Consider the following 15,912-nt stretch of genomic DNA (forward strand, 5'->3'; position numbering starts at 1 on the left):
AAAGGTAACATCCTCACCTGTGCCCTGTTAGCTTTTATACACACACAATGATTACAAGCAAAGTGAGTTTCTGTGATCCAGACAGACTCTTGCATCTTTCATCCAGCCACTGATGTTCCTGGAATGTGAGTTATGGGGAAAGCAAAATAATTGTAAACGGATCTACGGGAAAAGATAATTGAACTATATACAAACAGGAAAAGGATATAAAAAGATATCCAAGGAATTGATAATGCCAGTCAGCAGTGTGCAAACTGTGATTAACAAATGGAAAATCAGGGGCTCTGTATAAAACAAACCACAATCTGGTAGACCAACAAAAATTTCGGCCGAATTGCCAGGAAAATTGTTTGGGATGCAAAGAAAAACCCACAAATAACATCAGCTGAAATACAGGACTCACTGAAAACTAGCGGTGTGGCTGTTTCAAGATGCACAATATGGAGGCACTTGAAGAAAAATGGGCTGCATGGTCGAGTCACCAGACAAAAGCCATTATTGCCCAAATGCCACAAAGTGTCTTGCCTACAATACGCCCACAGACGACAACAGCACAGAGACAAGCCTTCAAACTTTTGGAATAAGGTAATTTGGAGTGATGAGACCAAAAGCGAACTATTTGGCCACAACCATAAATGTTACATTTGGAGAAGCGTCAACAAGACCTATGATGAAAAGAACACCATTTCTACTGTAAAGCACGGAGGTGGATCGCTGCTGATGTGGGGATGTTTGAGCTACAAAGGCACAAGAAACTTGGTCAAAGTTGAAGGAAAGATGAATGCAGCACGTTATCAGCAAATACTGGAGGCAAATTTGCACTCATCAGCTCGGAAGCTGTGCATGGGACGTACTTGGACATTCCAACGTGACAACGATCCAAAACACAAGGCCAAGTCGACCTGTTATTGGCTACAGCAGAACAAAGTGAAGGTTCTGGAGTGGCCATCTCGGTTTCCTGACCTCAATATCATTTAGCCACTCTGGGGAGAACTCAAGCCCAGGAATTTACAGGAACTGGAGGCTTTTTGCCAAGAAGAATGGGCAGCAGTACCTTCTGAGAAAGCAAAGAGCCTCATCCACAACTACCACAAAAGACTTCAAGCTGTCATTGATGTTAGAGGGGGCAATACATGGTATTAAGAACTGGGGTAAGAGAACTTTTGATCAGGGTCATTTGGATGCTTTTGGTTGTCATTATGATTTAAAAAGCGAAAACACAGTATTTTTACAATCTTGTGCCTGCACAGAGAACTCGCCAGTTATCGCAGGCGCACCTATGTTTTTGGGGTTGCCCGCAACATGGCAGAGTGATGTGCACAAGCCGAGAATATAGAGATTTTGCACACCTACGTGGATGGCATCCAAGGTGTCATCCATGTCAATCAGCACAGGAAGATGATGAAAAGAGGAACAGGAGACCTAAATAAGGACGCCCATTAGTATGGACAATTTATACAGTGTGTCCACCCATATCCTGTCCACCGCCATTAACTTGAGAACGGCGGCAGCTGTAGGAATAGAAGTAGTGTCTAGGTATAGTAAAGTAGACATGTGCTACGCAATGAAACCACCTATAGCGCCACCTGGTGGAAAATGGAGTTAGCATTTTTATCTCGAAAATGGAACGAGAGAGAGGGGAAAAAAAAGTGAATTAAAAAAATTGTAGGGCATCATCAATTGATTACGAATCAACACCTTGCATACAGAAATGCTATGATTTAGAATGTGTAAAACTCACAAGGCTGCAGACGTGAAGCGATACCTCATGGAGACCTTCCTGCAAGTAATTGGGTATGGTGGCTGCGTGGAGTGGCCTCCACGCTCACCTGACCTGACCTCATTGGACTTCTTTCTGTGAGGTCACATCAAACAGCAGATGAATGCGACCCATCCACCAACATTGCAGGACCTACGACGATGTATCACAGATGCTTGTGCAAACGTGTCACCTACCATATTGCACAACGTGCAGCAAGATACAGTATGCTGTCCAGAGTCCAGATGTGCATTGCAGCTGATGGTGGCCACTTTGAGCATTAAAGTTAAATGAGCGCCATATGTGTGACCAGCATTCAATGTTCTGGTGGGGGTCATTGGTTTCATGTCATAGCATTTCTGTATGCAAGGTGTCGATTCATATTGAATTGATGATGCCCTACAATTTTGTAATTCACTTTTTTTTCTCTCGTTCCGTTTTCAAGATAACAATGCTAACTCCGTTGTTTTCCACCAGGTGGCGCTATAGGTGGTTTCATTGCGTAGCGCATGGCTACTTTACTATACCTAGACACCACTTCTATGCCTATAGCTGCCGCTGTTCTCAAGTTAATGGCGGTGGATAGGATATGGGTGGACACACTGTATAAAACAATAAATATGCATGTTTGGTAGCGCTGTAATTGTACTGACCTGCAGAATCAGGTTTTAAAGTCATTTATACCACACAATTACTGTAATAAAAGCAAAACGTATAAAATGATTCCGAAATTGTACTTTTAAACCATTTCATAACACTGGGAGTTTTTTTTTTCCTTGTTTACCAGAAAATGGATAGTGTCATTCAAAAGTAAAAATCGTGTCTCATAAAAAAAAACTGGCCTTCGTATGGCTATGCTGATAGAGTTAAAAAAAACATTGGCTCTTGGATGATGGGGAGTAAAAAATACAAACAAAACGGCGTCATTATGTGACAGTAACTTCTGACTGGCTGGAACTTAGAGGTTATGTCACAAACTCCTAATGCATCTCTAAGAGAGCCAGAACGAGGCTCTCATAGACTTGTATTGAATTGTGATCTCCATGAAACACTGGAGCACCCGGCAGGTCACCAATCACCGGAGACTGAGCGGAACAGCGGTGATATAAGGTAAAGCCGTTGGAAGGTGAGTATCAAACAGGGTGCAGGAGACTTAAATTTAAAGCATCACTCCAGCAATGCAGTAATAAAAAATGTTGGAGTGGTGCTTAATACACTCAACAACTTTGCACGAATACATAGAGTACATAGTGCAGCTTAGTTCAATAATAGATTCCTAATGAAGATATGTGGTATAAATGTATGTACAAGATTGCATGGATATTAACGTGTCAATAAGCGCAGCAGTAATGTATGTATTTTGTTACTGTGCTGCACATTAATCATACTCATTTGTGAAGAATCTGGGCTGAAAGGGGTAATTATGTGTTTACGAGCCAGGATTTACTATTCTCACGCTATTCTTCAGATACTTTATTACTATATATTTAACTAGGGCAGCAGAACATACGAAGTGTTATCAAGTCATGCATAACTATGGCCAATCCACAGCACATTTTAGAACAGTACAGCATTGTGCTCCTATCTTAGAGCTTCTGTGGGAAGTGGGCCACCTACTGGGGGAAAGCTGTGCTACAATGTGACTTGGGAGTTGTAGACAAGGAGAACAAAGAAGAAAAATGGCACAGGGTATTGCAAAAGAAGGTATAAATTTTATTAGAAAAATCATTAAAAATATTAATCTCACAAGAGTCACAATATTTGCAATATAATATCAAAAAGGATGAAATCACAGGGTCATGGATGGATGAAAACTCACAAATGTAATGTTGAACACAATTGTAATAGTACAACCCTAACCGCCACAAAGAGAGAGCTCTGAAGTAAAGATGGTACTATACTCCACAATGTTACAAATTGGGTAGGTATGCGTTTGAACCACAAAGTGGCAATGAAATAGTAAAAAAATGCCCTGAGGATGCAAAGGGAAGGAAACTTGGAATTGAGGAGTCCTATGTAGTCGTGTAAAGGTGATCACAGAAAACCCTCTATGGGTGCACCACTAGTAGTCCAGAGAAAGAGAAAAAGGTGGGTAGGAAGGAGAAAGGCCCAGATGCATAAGCCTGTATGGAACAGGGAATGCCGAAGGGAAAAAGAGAAAAAATGAGATAAATTATGGGTGTTGCGGGCTAACAGTGGTGCATCCAGGAGGGGTAATGAAAATAGTCGTGTAGCAGAGAGGTATGGGGTAGTATCTTGAAGTTGATTAAACAGTAAAAAACAGGAATGATGGCACTATCACCTGCGCAGTAGGCAAACAGGAAATAAAGGGCTCAGGATCAGTTGTGTGTGTGCCGATTTAATAGTCATGGAAAGAGAGGTAAGGCAGGAATAGTAAAATTAGACCAAATTCCTGATCAGCCACACAACTGAAACTGAACACTGAATGATGGTGTGGAGTGCAAAACATATATCAACAGGAGGAAAAAACGTAACTCGGGTGCACTGCTGACACAACCAGCGGAAGGAAGTAATGCACCTAGGGTACCTGCCTACCGTGGAGGCAAGGGGGCACACCAAGAGGTGAAAAATCCCTGTAGTGAAACTGAATACAATGATAATGGACTGGGTGGTAACAAAGTTGCCCACATATAGGGCAAACGAAAACCACAACCAGCCGAAAAAGCGCTCTGGCGAAACGGACGTTGGGACCACTCACCTGCCGCCATGCTCTGCCTTCACACTAGGTACAATCTTTAATTTAGCCCTCCTTCATGCCAGCGGTGCATTCTTGGCACTTCATTCCTCCTCGCTGACATGTCTGGTATTCCTCCTCACTATCTCCTGCGTCTGGCTTCAGTTGTGTACAGCTGATTGTTTGTGGTTTACTATTACCCTTACTTTTGCTCCTTTTAAACACTTCATTTTATTAGCATACACAACTGACCCTTGACTCTTGGCTGGTTGTGGTTTTCGTTTGCCCTATATGTGGGCAACTTTGTTACCACCCTGTCCATTATCATTGTATTCAGTTTCACTACAGGGATTTTTCACCTCTTGGTGTGCCCCCTTGCCTCCATGGTAGGCATACTTTCAGTGCCCATCCTTGTCAGCAGGTACCCTAGGTGCATTACTTCCTTCCGCTGGTTGTGTCAGCAGTGCACCCGAGTTACGTTTTTCCCTCCTGTTGATATATGTTTTGCACTCCACACCATCATTCAGTGTTCAATTTCAGTTGTGTGTGGCTGATCAGGAATTTGGTCTAATTTTACTATTCCTGCCTTACCTCTCTTTCCATGACTATTAAATCAGCGCACACACACAACTGATCCTGAGCCCTTTATTTCCTGTTTGCCTACTGCGTAGGTGATAGTGCAATCATTCCTGTTTTTTACTGTTTAATCAACTTCAAGATACTACCCCATACCTCTCTGCTACACGACTATTTTCATTACCTCTCCTGGATGCACCACTGTTAGCCCACAACACCCATGATTTTTCTCATTTTTTCTCTTTCCCTTCGGCATTCCCTGTTCCATACAGGCTTATGCATCTGGGCCTTTCTCATTCCTACCCACCTTTTTTTTTGTGGACTACCAGTGGTGCACCCATAGAGGGTTTTCTTTGATCACCTTTACACGACTACATAGGACTCCTTAATTCCAAGTTTCCTTCCCTTTGCATCCTCAGGGCATTTTTTTTACTATTTGATTGTCACTTTGTGGTTCAAACGCATACCTACCCAATTTGTAACATTGTGGAGTATAGTACCATCTTTACTTCAGAGCTCTCTCTTTGTGGCGGTTAGGGTTGTACTATTACAATTGTGTTCAACATTACATTTGTGAGTTTTCATCCATCCATGACACTGTGATTTCATCCTTTTTTATATTATATTGCAAATATTGTGACTCTTGTGAGATTAATATTTTTAATGATTTTTCTAATAAAATTTATACCTTCTTTTGCAATACCCTGTGCCATTTTTCTTCTTTGTCCTCCTTGTCTACAATGTCTTTTGAAGTTGGCACCTTTCCTGTGGGAAATTGTTTTGTCCTTTTCCCCAGTGCATATATAGACTAGCCATGCAATTTTTGTTTACAATGTGACTTGGGAGCATTAGTGTTACATAAGGCCTGCAACACGCATCCATGCCGCCGGTACGTGTGTGGACCTTTTTGACACATACCGGTGGCACGAACACATGTGCACCAATGTTACCCTATGGTAACAGGCACACACATGTAAAGCCACACGGAACGGGTGTCCGAGTGGTTTGTACGTGTGTACGTTTTTTAACACGGCTGACATGTCCGCGTTTCTCTGGCATCACACAGACATGGACCTGCTAAAGTCAATGGGTCCGTGTCTGCACGTATAAGACACGGACCATGTACTTGTGCTTTCCGTACGGTCCGTGTGCGTTTGTTTTTTTTTTTTAATGGTGAAACAGCTCAAGACACACGGACTGCACACGGACATGACACTTATGTATCTCACGCATACACGGACATTCAACACGCACGCACGGCAAGCATACGCCATCACACTGATGGCACATGTACCGGAGAAATGGACATCCAAAACGGAACATGCACCCGAAAACATGCACGTGTTTTCTGCGGACGTGCGTTTCAGGCCTAAAAGACACTGATTATTGTGGTCTCTTACCATCTTATGCTGGCCTGTTATGAGGTAATTTTGCAAAAGCCAGCAGCTTTTTTCGCAACATTTAAACAATAAAGACCATATAATGTTTAGGTCTACAGATACGTCAAAATCCAGATGACAATAGAAGATCCACAGCACTTAGTTCCATATACATTTACTTTAATGAATAAATACAGTTTTCTTTTGATTTTGGAATGTGCAGAAACCACAATGCTCCCTAGAGGGTATAAATCCAATCAGTAGTAGAAGAGATCAGCAAGGATAAGATATTATTAAAACCAGATAACCTTTATTATTATCAGATAAAAAAAATGGAGGCTTAGACTAGATAGTTTCACACATAACAATAGTGAGGTGAGCAAATAAACCAGTACAATTAATAAATCGTACTGTCTCTCCCTTGATGTCTTCAGGATAGGCCGTCAGGAAGAACATTAGCCAGACAGGTATAACTATTCTCCCTGTTGTGCCCCATGCAATGTCACCTGTCCCGACAAGGACAGTACCCAGGTGTTGTCCTGTCCAACTAAAAATATCCCTTTATTAACTCATATTACACGCTTCATCAACCTGTTGCAGGGGACTCCTCAGGGGAGATAGGGAAATGTACTGCTCCTGCAGCAGTCGGACTGCTCGCATCTGGGGTTCCTGTGGCTCGAGGGTCTCTGGACCCGGGGGCTTACTGCCACCCGAAAATAAAAGGGGGGTTAGTGTTCGTGCCGCCACCCGTGGTTCGCGGTAAGGGGAGTACCGCCGCTGCCGATGGGTGTAGATGGAGCGGGGCAGCCAGAAGACGTTCCCTCCACGGGTAGGGTGGGCCCCGGGACTCGATGGTGTAGGGGAGCGAAGTGCAGGCCAGGTGGGGAGATTCAGTGGAATGCAGCGTACTCAGGTCATGTGGGTGTTGGTGCGACCATTAAGCAGACTCTCACACAGGAGTAAACCAAGTGTTTGGGTGCCGCTGCCACTCAAGGGAGCTCGTCCGGGAATCCGTCCCCGTTGGTATTGCTGATCGTTTTGGACCTGCCTCCATGCACTATATTTAGATGTTTCTGAGTGACCCCTCAGCCTGAAACTTTCGGTGTCCCACTCCCTACAATTAGTTAGAGGAGCTGTGCTCTTGATGGCTGACACTTGGGATCTCAATGGGCCGCATAAGCTGGAAAACCCTATCCCCCTCGTTGTGTTAGTGCCTTTGATCTCTGAGCTCTTGGGGAAAGTTCATAAAGAGACTATCCTCCACAGGTTAATTATCAGGTTGCATAAAGCTACTCGCTGATCTAGGGTCCAGTACCCCGCCGTGTTCAGTACCAGTCCGGTTACTAGGTTTTCCGGTGCCAACCGTTCTCCAAAACTAAGTCTGGGGATCCTTCTCCAATACCCTGTGACCAGGTCTCCGACTCCTCCGGTCCCAGACCACCTTCTGTGACCCAACTAAAGTCTCCCAGGGAGCTCCAACTCTCTCAGCTCCTCACTCTCTGAGGGCTAACACTTCACTGACTCTCCCTTTACATGAATGTACCATCTGACCAGGCCACGTCAGCGTTTATCCCAGCATCGGCCCTACCAGACCCGGCCGCATCACCGGGCCCGTACCCCGGTATGGAGCACCCGGACTCTGCACCCCCGGCTGCGGAGCAGTCGGTTTCTTTATCCATCATGGCAGAGGCGGAGCCTGTTGAACTGCCAGCTCTGCCGCTGCGCTGCATACCAGCGGCTGCTGGGGCCGCAGGTGTCCACTTACAAACAGTACCAGAGATCGAAGTGAAGGCTGACATCCGCTCCCATGATTGGGAGAGGCATTGGCGACGGCTGATGCGTTTACGTGCAAAAGTGCTTGCTATGGAGCGGCGCAGAAGAAGAATCGCCGCTCAGTAGCTTGTGAGTGAAAGTGCCGTTTAGGTCCGGGACCCACAGAACTGTGGCCCGATGCAGCGTTGTACACTGGAGGGGACGCTGGCGCAGGTAGACCCCGATTGCCTGCTGCAGTGATGGTAGCGGTACCAGGCTATCTGAAGTTAATGTGTTAATTCTGTGCTTTCTTTTATTATTTTTCTTAGTTTGTTATTTTCCTGCAAAATGATAAGTAAAGTTCTAAAAATGAAAATATGATTATCCGCGAAAGTCACCTGATTTTCAAAAAAGTTAAATATGGACCATGGCTGAGGGACTAGCAGCGGCCAGCACGGACTTGTGCTCTTTGTAAATAGTTGTGCCCAGTGCGCCCACCAGAGTCGTCTTTTATGCCTCCAGGACTTCAACCCTGTCACGGAACCAAGTAGGAAGCGGCGGGCTTCAGGTTGTTCGGGTGGCAGGTTGAAGGGAGAGGGACAATGGGAATGGACTGTAGAAGGAAGGTGCTGCAGTAGAGTAGGCATCGATTACCGCTACAACCGGTAGCGTTCCCATGGTTCTTTAATGAGTAAAAATGAACTCTAAGAGTTTAAATGCAACGTTTAAGTAATGTGCCTCCCCTGTGAGGGATGAGGATTTGTTAATAAAAATGTTATTCTTCTCTTTTCAGTTACAAAATAAACCTCTGGATGGCCTGTAGCTTGGGGACAAGCTACATTTAACCAAGGGGGAATGTGACGCCCTGGACTATCCAGATCATCACAGGGTTCTGCACAATCTTTCTCTCCCCGTGCAGGGCTCAAACCCCGATGGTTCTGGGAACCTAACCTGCAGTACTGCCTCCCCCAGCATTCACAAATCCTAGTCACACCTCATACCACAACCTGTCAGGCACACCAGTGGGCTGCTTAAGCTGGAATAGGGCAGTTCACCTAGGGGTCAGACAGAGTGGTGGGAGGGGGGAAGTCAGCAAGGGAGGAAGTGCAGAGCTGACAGGCAGAACAGAAGTAGCTCCCAGTGAGTGAGGAGCTGGGAGTAGCTAGCAGCTCCCTGAAGTGGAGTGGTAGCCCTCAAGCTGTGAGGAGCTCTGAGGAAGCTGGGAGTTGTAGCTCCCAGGGGAGAAGCAGACTAGGTTGCAGATGGTGGTCTGGACCTAGAGGAGTCGGACCCCCGGTCGCAGGGGATTGAGGCTAGGTGCCTGGGACCTATCTTGGAGGACGGTCAGCAGCCTGGGCCAAATCACCGGTCTGGGACCAAAGGCACGACGGGGTACACGGACTCTAGGTCGGGGAGAAGCTTCAGGCAACCCGGCAATTAACCTGTGGAGAACAGGACCTCTATGGACTGTTCCCACGAAGCTCAGAGATCGGGGGCACTAGTGTAACGGGGGGGGCATAGGGCTTTCCGAACAAGCGGGATTCTGAAATCCCAAGCGTGAGCTCCTGAGAGCAGGCTCCTTCACTTAGCCATAGTGGGGAGCGGGGCCCGGAAAGCTCCAAGCTGACGGGCAACAAAGGACACTCTAAATTCTGTGCCAGGAGGCAGGTCATGGACCACCAGGCAGTGCTGCAGGGGACGGGATCCGGACGAGCTTCCCTCAAGAGACAGCGGCAGTTAGAGACTTGGCTTACCCTGTTGTCAGCATCTGATTTATTGCTGAGTGAGTACCTAATTAACCCCTTAAACCAGCAAGCTTGCGCTCCCCCTGTATTCCATAGCACCATCCAGAGTCCCGGGGTCTTCCCCTACCCTTGGAGGGTAACGTCATCTTGCTGCCCCACTCCATCACCCCGGGTACTCCCAACGGCAGCGGCAGTACTCCCAATTACCGTACACCACGGGTGGCGTCACGAACTATACCTATCCCCTGTAAATAATCCCCTTCTTTATTTGAGTGTGGCCCCTAGCCCCTGAGTCCGGAGACCCTTGAGCCACGAGTAATCACCACCCCTGGATCCGAGTGGTTCGGCCGCTACAGGGGCGGCACAAGTGCAGTTTCCTGTGACACCCTGATTAGTTCAGGGGCGTCATTGTTATTGTTATTCCAGGGTCCCAATCCAGTGGGAACAGGGTTATGCGACCCAGAAGAGGAGGGTATCATCCATCTTCTGAAGCAGAGACTCATTTATTTGTGTTTTCTGTGACGTGATTGGTGTCTAACAGGTCATTAAATAATCGAGGACAAACATTGTTAAAGAGGAGAAGAATGCAAGTGGTGGACTGTGGCTGTCGCTTTCCTACCCTGAAGACCCCAATCACGTCATTATGTTGTATCGTATAATGTGAATAATGTCTTTTGTAAATATTATGTTATGTGAATTGTATTGTAATGTGATGTTTGCTTGTGTAAAATATGATGTATAGCAGTTTTATATGTAGGAATGTAATGTTAACATAGGATGTTTAGTAAGTGTCAAGATGTGACTGGATAGTGAGGGAGAGAGGCTTCTATACTGTCCCTCACACTAGGGGTCCCAAAGCTATCCCTGACCTCACCACTGATGGTGGAGATGCCTGAGTCTCGTGCCTGGCTATGCTCCTTCCCAGAACTAATCTGATACCCCCCCCCCACCAGGGAAGGAAGGTGCATGAGTGAGATGGAAACCGAGATAAAAACAACTCTTACACACTGCAAACTAACAGGAAGAAACAATGAGAGACTCAGGAGAATTGCAAGAGCACAATTATAGCAGCAAAAAGACAACAACTGCACACAGTCACAAGTACTACAACTACCAGTTAGGCTGTAGCACAAACCTCACCAGACCAGCTTAGATAAACTATAGCTGGCATACAAGGAAGCATCTAGCCAGCATATACAGGAGGCGAGCAGATGTGATTGGCTTCCCCACAACATGTGATTAAAGAAGACTAACAAGCAGACCAGCAGAGATTAACTCTTGCTAATCTGCCTATGAACACTTAATCTGTTGGTCAACGCCCAAGTCTATGTGCGCTAATCACAGACATCAGAGACGTTATCATGCAGAGTGTCAGAATTTGTAGTCTGAACACATCCTGACACTGCTATGACAGTCAGCGATGTTTGTAAAAACCTCCGTGTGACAGTAAGAGAGCTCTGCCCAGCAACAGACATCAAGGTTAGGAGCAGTTAAGTATTGGGACTAGTCCACCATGGGATGGATTAAGTGAAAGAGAAAGTGGCAGTTCATTCTAGAAACGTCTGTGAAGGCCTAGAAAGGGAAAGTGATGGACGTTTAGTGAGTCTTTCGTGAGGGTCGCATACAGTGTGTTGTTTATGGCAACAAAGGAAAAAGAGAGGAGGCAGGAGAGATAGCATAAACCTTGAGTGTTGACAGAGACACAGGGTGTGGACAGTATTGGAATTAGAAACTGATCCTTGAACAGAATGGCCCCAGAACACCGGAGCTGGATGACAGATATTTTGGCAGCATAAAATAAAGTTCATCAACTACAATGATGTTGTTCTTTTATAATTGCAAGAGGAGAGGACAACACCTCCGTAAGTGTCATTGAATTGTGAGCGAGGATAGTATATTATTGAGTAAAGAAAGACACATGTCTCGGTATTGTTATATATACATAATAACTATATTTCCTCTCTTATGGCTCTGTGCGCACTGGGAAGTGGAATTTTCTTGAGAAAATTCCGCATGCCCTCAAAGATTACCGCACCCGCGGTAAAAAACCGCCGGAAAACCGCATCAAAATCCGCATGCGTTTTTTTGCGTTTTGATGCGGTTTTTGATGCGGATTTGCTGCGGATTTGCTGCGGAATTTCCGCAGGGTGATCCATGCAGTTTGTACTGACGAAATCAATAAAGCAAGGTTAAAAAAAAAAAAAAAAAAAAAGAAGATATGAGGTCACTTCCTCTGACACTGATTCTCCATTTTCTAACCTCAGAGGGTATATTCTCCTATTTTGCGATGTCAGGCAATTCTATGACAATGCGGCTACACAGGCCATATTACCAGTTATTGTTGGTTACTGTGATCAGTCTTCTACGTCGTCGTCGCCAACAGGTAATTTATTTATATTTATTTTTTTTTAAAGCATAAAAAAAATTTTTTTTTTACATTTTTTTTTTTTTTTTTTTTTTTTAGGCAGAAAGAAGAAAAAAAATGTGGATACATCCCATACTAATGACACGTGATGAAAAAGGTCATTTTGGACTTCTATATAGAGATTTAAGAAGGTAAGTGAACCATGTAATGTATGTAAATAAAGTTTTATTTTTTTATGTCTTAATTTTTATATCACTATGTATCTCTCACTCGCTTTAGCCATCCATCTATCTCAATATCTATCTATCCATTTATCTATCTATCCCTTATGTATCTATTTCTCTATCTATCTATCTATATCTCTATCTATCCCTCTATCTATCTATCCCTCTATTTATCTATCTATCTATCTATCTATCCCTCTATCTATCCCTCTATCTATCTATCTATCTATCCCTCTATCTATCTATCCCTCTATCTATCCCTCTATCAAATCAAATCAAATAAGCTTTATTGGCAGGACCAAATACAAATTAGTTTTGCCAAAGCAAGTGTACATTAGGGGCTGGGGCTGTGGGGATGGGGGGTGGGGACTGTAGGAAGGATGGATGGGGCACATCCAGGGTGGGGACTGTGGGGGCACTTCTAGGATGGGGGCTATGGAAGTCCATGGCTTATGATGGGGCATATCCACGGTGGGGACTGTGGTAACGGTGGATGGGACATATCCAGGGTGGGGATTGGGGGGCCACATCTGGGATGGGGGGCTATGGAAGTCCATGGCTTATCATAGTTCTCTTTCTCGAAGTCTATGACATTCGCTCACATACCGCGCTGCTATCTCCACTGCGCTCTCTTCTTCCCCCAGCAGGATATATATTTTCTCTTCCTCCTTCATGGAGCTGAAATCCGGGAAGAGATGGGAGAGTCTCCTGAAGTGAGTGTCCCTCACTGCTGAGTACTTGGTGCAGTGTAGCAGGAAGTGGGTTTCATCCTCCAGGGCCTCCAGGTCACAGTGTTGGCACAGTCTGTCCTCCCTTGGCTTGTAGCTCTGCTTGTGTTGACCGGATTCGATGGCTAGACTGTGGGCACTGAGTCTATATCGGCTCAGGGTCCTGCGGTCTCTGGGGTCCGGGATTTTCTCCAGATATGGGGCCAGTCTGTAGTCTCTCTGTAGACTCTGGTACGTGGTCAGTTTCTGTGAGGTGTTGATGTCGGTCCTCCAGTCACTGACATACCTCTCCTGGCCCTCATCTACCATCTTCCTGATTCTGGTTCTTGTCAGGCTGCTGTGATTGGTTATTTTGTCCAGTTGGGTTTGGGAGAGCTGTGCCAGGGGTCCTGGTTCATCTGGCCCACGTATATATATCAGAGCTTTGTGGTGATGGGAGCTTGGATTGCTACTCTGTAGGTGAGCCTGAAATGATAGTGCCCTCTTCAGAGCTGCTAGGTGTAGAGGGAATCTGCCCAGCTCGGCTCGACAGGCGCTGTTGGAGGTGCTTCGATGGACCTGGAGAAGGTGCTTACAGAATTCCAGGTGGAATATTTCTGTTGGGCTGGAATCCCACCTTGACCAATCTGGGTAAGTGTGAGGGCCCCAGACTTCGCTGCCGTACAGGAGGATTGGAGCAATGATGGAATCGAAGATTTTTAGCCAGACCCTCACTGGTGGCTTCAGATGATACAATTTCCTTCGGATGGCATAAAAGGTTTTGCAGGCCTTGTTTTTCAGGGTCTCTATGGCTTGTTTAAAGCTCCCTGACTGGTGAATTTCCAGGCCCAAGTAGGTGTATTTGTCTGTTCCTGTTAGAGTGCAGCCGTTTACGACAAATGAAGGATGCTGGTCAAATCTTCTTTTTCTCTTCTGGAACACCATGATGTTGGTTTTCTTTAGATTGATCGGTAGTGCCCATGTGGAGCTGAATTTCTCCAAAATTTGTAGGTTGTCTTGGAGACCTTTCTCGGTTGGTGACACCAGCAGTAGGTCATCTGCATAGAGCAAGAATTTCACCTGGGCGTCATGGAGTGTGAGACCTGGAGCAGGTGAAGATTCCAGAGCAGCAGCCAGCTCATTGATGTAAATATTGAAGAGCGTTGGACTTAGGCTGCAGCCCTGTCTGACTCCTCGGCTCTGCTGGAAATAAGCCGTTCTTCTACCGTTCACACTCACGCTGCAGAGGTTCTCGGTGTAGGAGCTTTTGATGACATCGTAGGTCTTTCCTCCTATTCCGCTTTCCAGCATTTTTAAGAACAAGCCCGGGTGCCACACTGAGTCAAAGGCCTTTTTAAAGTCTACAAAGCAGGCGTATATCTTCCCATGCTTTGTATTGTGGACGTGGCTCTGAATGAGACTGTGCAGGGTGTAGATGTGGTCCGTGGTGCGGTGGTTTGGCACGAACCCTGCTTGGCTTTTGCTCAGGACATTGTGCTCGGTAAGGAAACTGATGATCCTTTTGTTTAGGATGCTGTTGAACAGTTTTCACAAGTTACTGCTGACACATATGCCTCTGTAGTTGGCAGGGTCATACCTGTCCCCACTCTTGTGGATCGGTGTAATGAGTCCTTGGTTCCAGGTACGAGGGAAGTAGCCAGCACTCAGCACAATGTTGAACAGTTTAACCATTGCAGCTTGAATTTCTGGTGGGCTGTACTTCAACATCTCTGGGGGGATTCCATCCAGACCACTAGATTTTTTACACTTTATGGAAGTGATTTTCTCTGCAACTTCCTGTAATGTAATTGGTGTGTCCAGTGGGTTTTGGAAGTTTTTGATTTTCTCTTCCATTGCCTTTAGTTTTGATGTTATGTTTTCCTGCTCTTGGCTTAGTCCTTCTTTTGGGATGTCTTTGTAGAGGTCTCTGAAGTACTGGAGCCAGATGTTGCCATTTTGGATATGGGTATCAGTCTTTTTCTTGCTCTTTGTGTCCATGTGGCTCCATATTTCCCAGAAGGAGTTGTCTTGGAGGGCGTCTTGGAGTTGGCTAAGTTTGGTAGAGATGTAGCTCTGCTTCTTCCTCCTGAGGATGGTTTTGTACTGCTTTTGTATGGTGTCATAGGCTTCCCTCAGGTCTGGGTTGTTGGGGTCTCTGTGTTTATTGTTTGAGGCTGTTCTCAGGGTCTTTCAAACGGCTTTACACTCTTTGTCAAACCAACCATTGATCTGCTTTTCTTTTGGCCTCTTGTAGTTGACTTGTTTGAGGTTGGACAATTTGGCCATGGTGTGGAATATTTTGTTGAGGTCTTTTGCAGCTTGATTCACTCCTTCTGGGTTTGACTTGTACTTGTAGCTGTAGAAGTTGTGGAGCATCTCTTGTAATTCCGGTCTGTTGGGAGCCTCTTTATATTTTATTTCTGACGTCTTGGACCATTTATAGGATGGAGGTCGGTTGTAGAGGCTGCTCTGCTGTGGCTTTTGTGTGGATGGTTTCTCTGTAGATTTCATGTACAGGAGAAGTTGGCTGTGGTCTGACAGGTGCCTTTGTGGGGTGACTATGAAGGCGCTAATATTTGCCGGGTCCATATCTGTAATGGCGTAGTCTACTACACTCCTTCCTACATGGGAGTCTAGTGTATATCTTCCCAGTGAGTCTCCCTTTGTACGTCCATTAAGAATATGAAGACCTAAACTTTTACATAAGTTC

This window comes from Anomaloglossus baeobatrachus, chromosome 1, assembly GCF_048569485.1.
Source record: "Anomaloglossus baeobatrachus isolate aAnoBae1 chromosome 1, aAnoBae1.hap1, whole genome shotgun sequence".
Lineage (NCBI taxonomy): Eukaryota > Metazoa > Chordata > Amphibia > Anura > Aromobatidae > Anomaloglossus > Anomaloglossus baeobatrachus.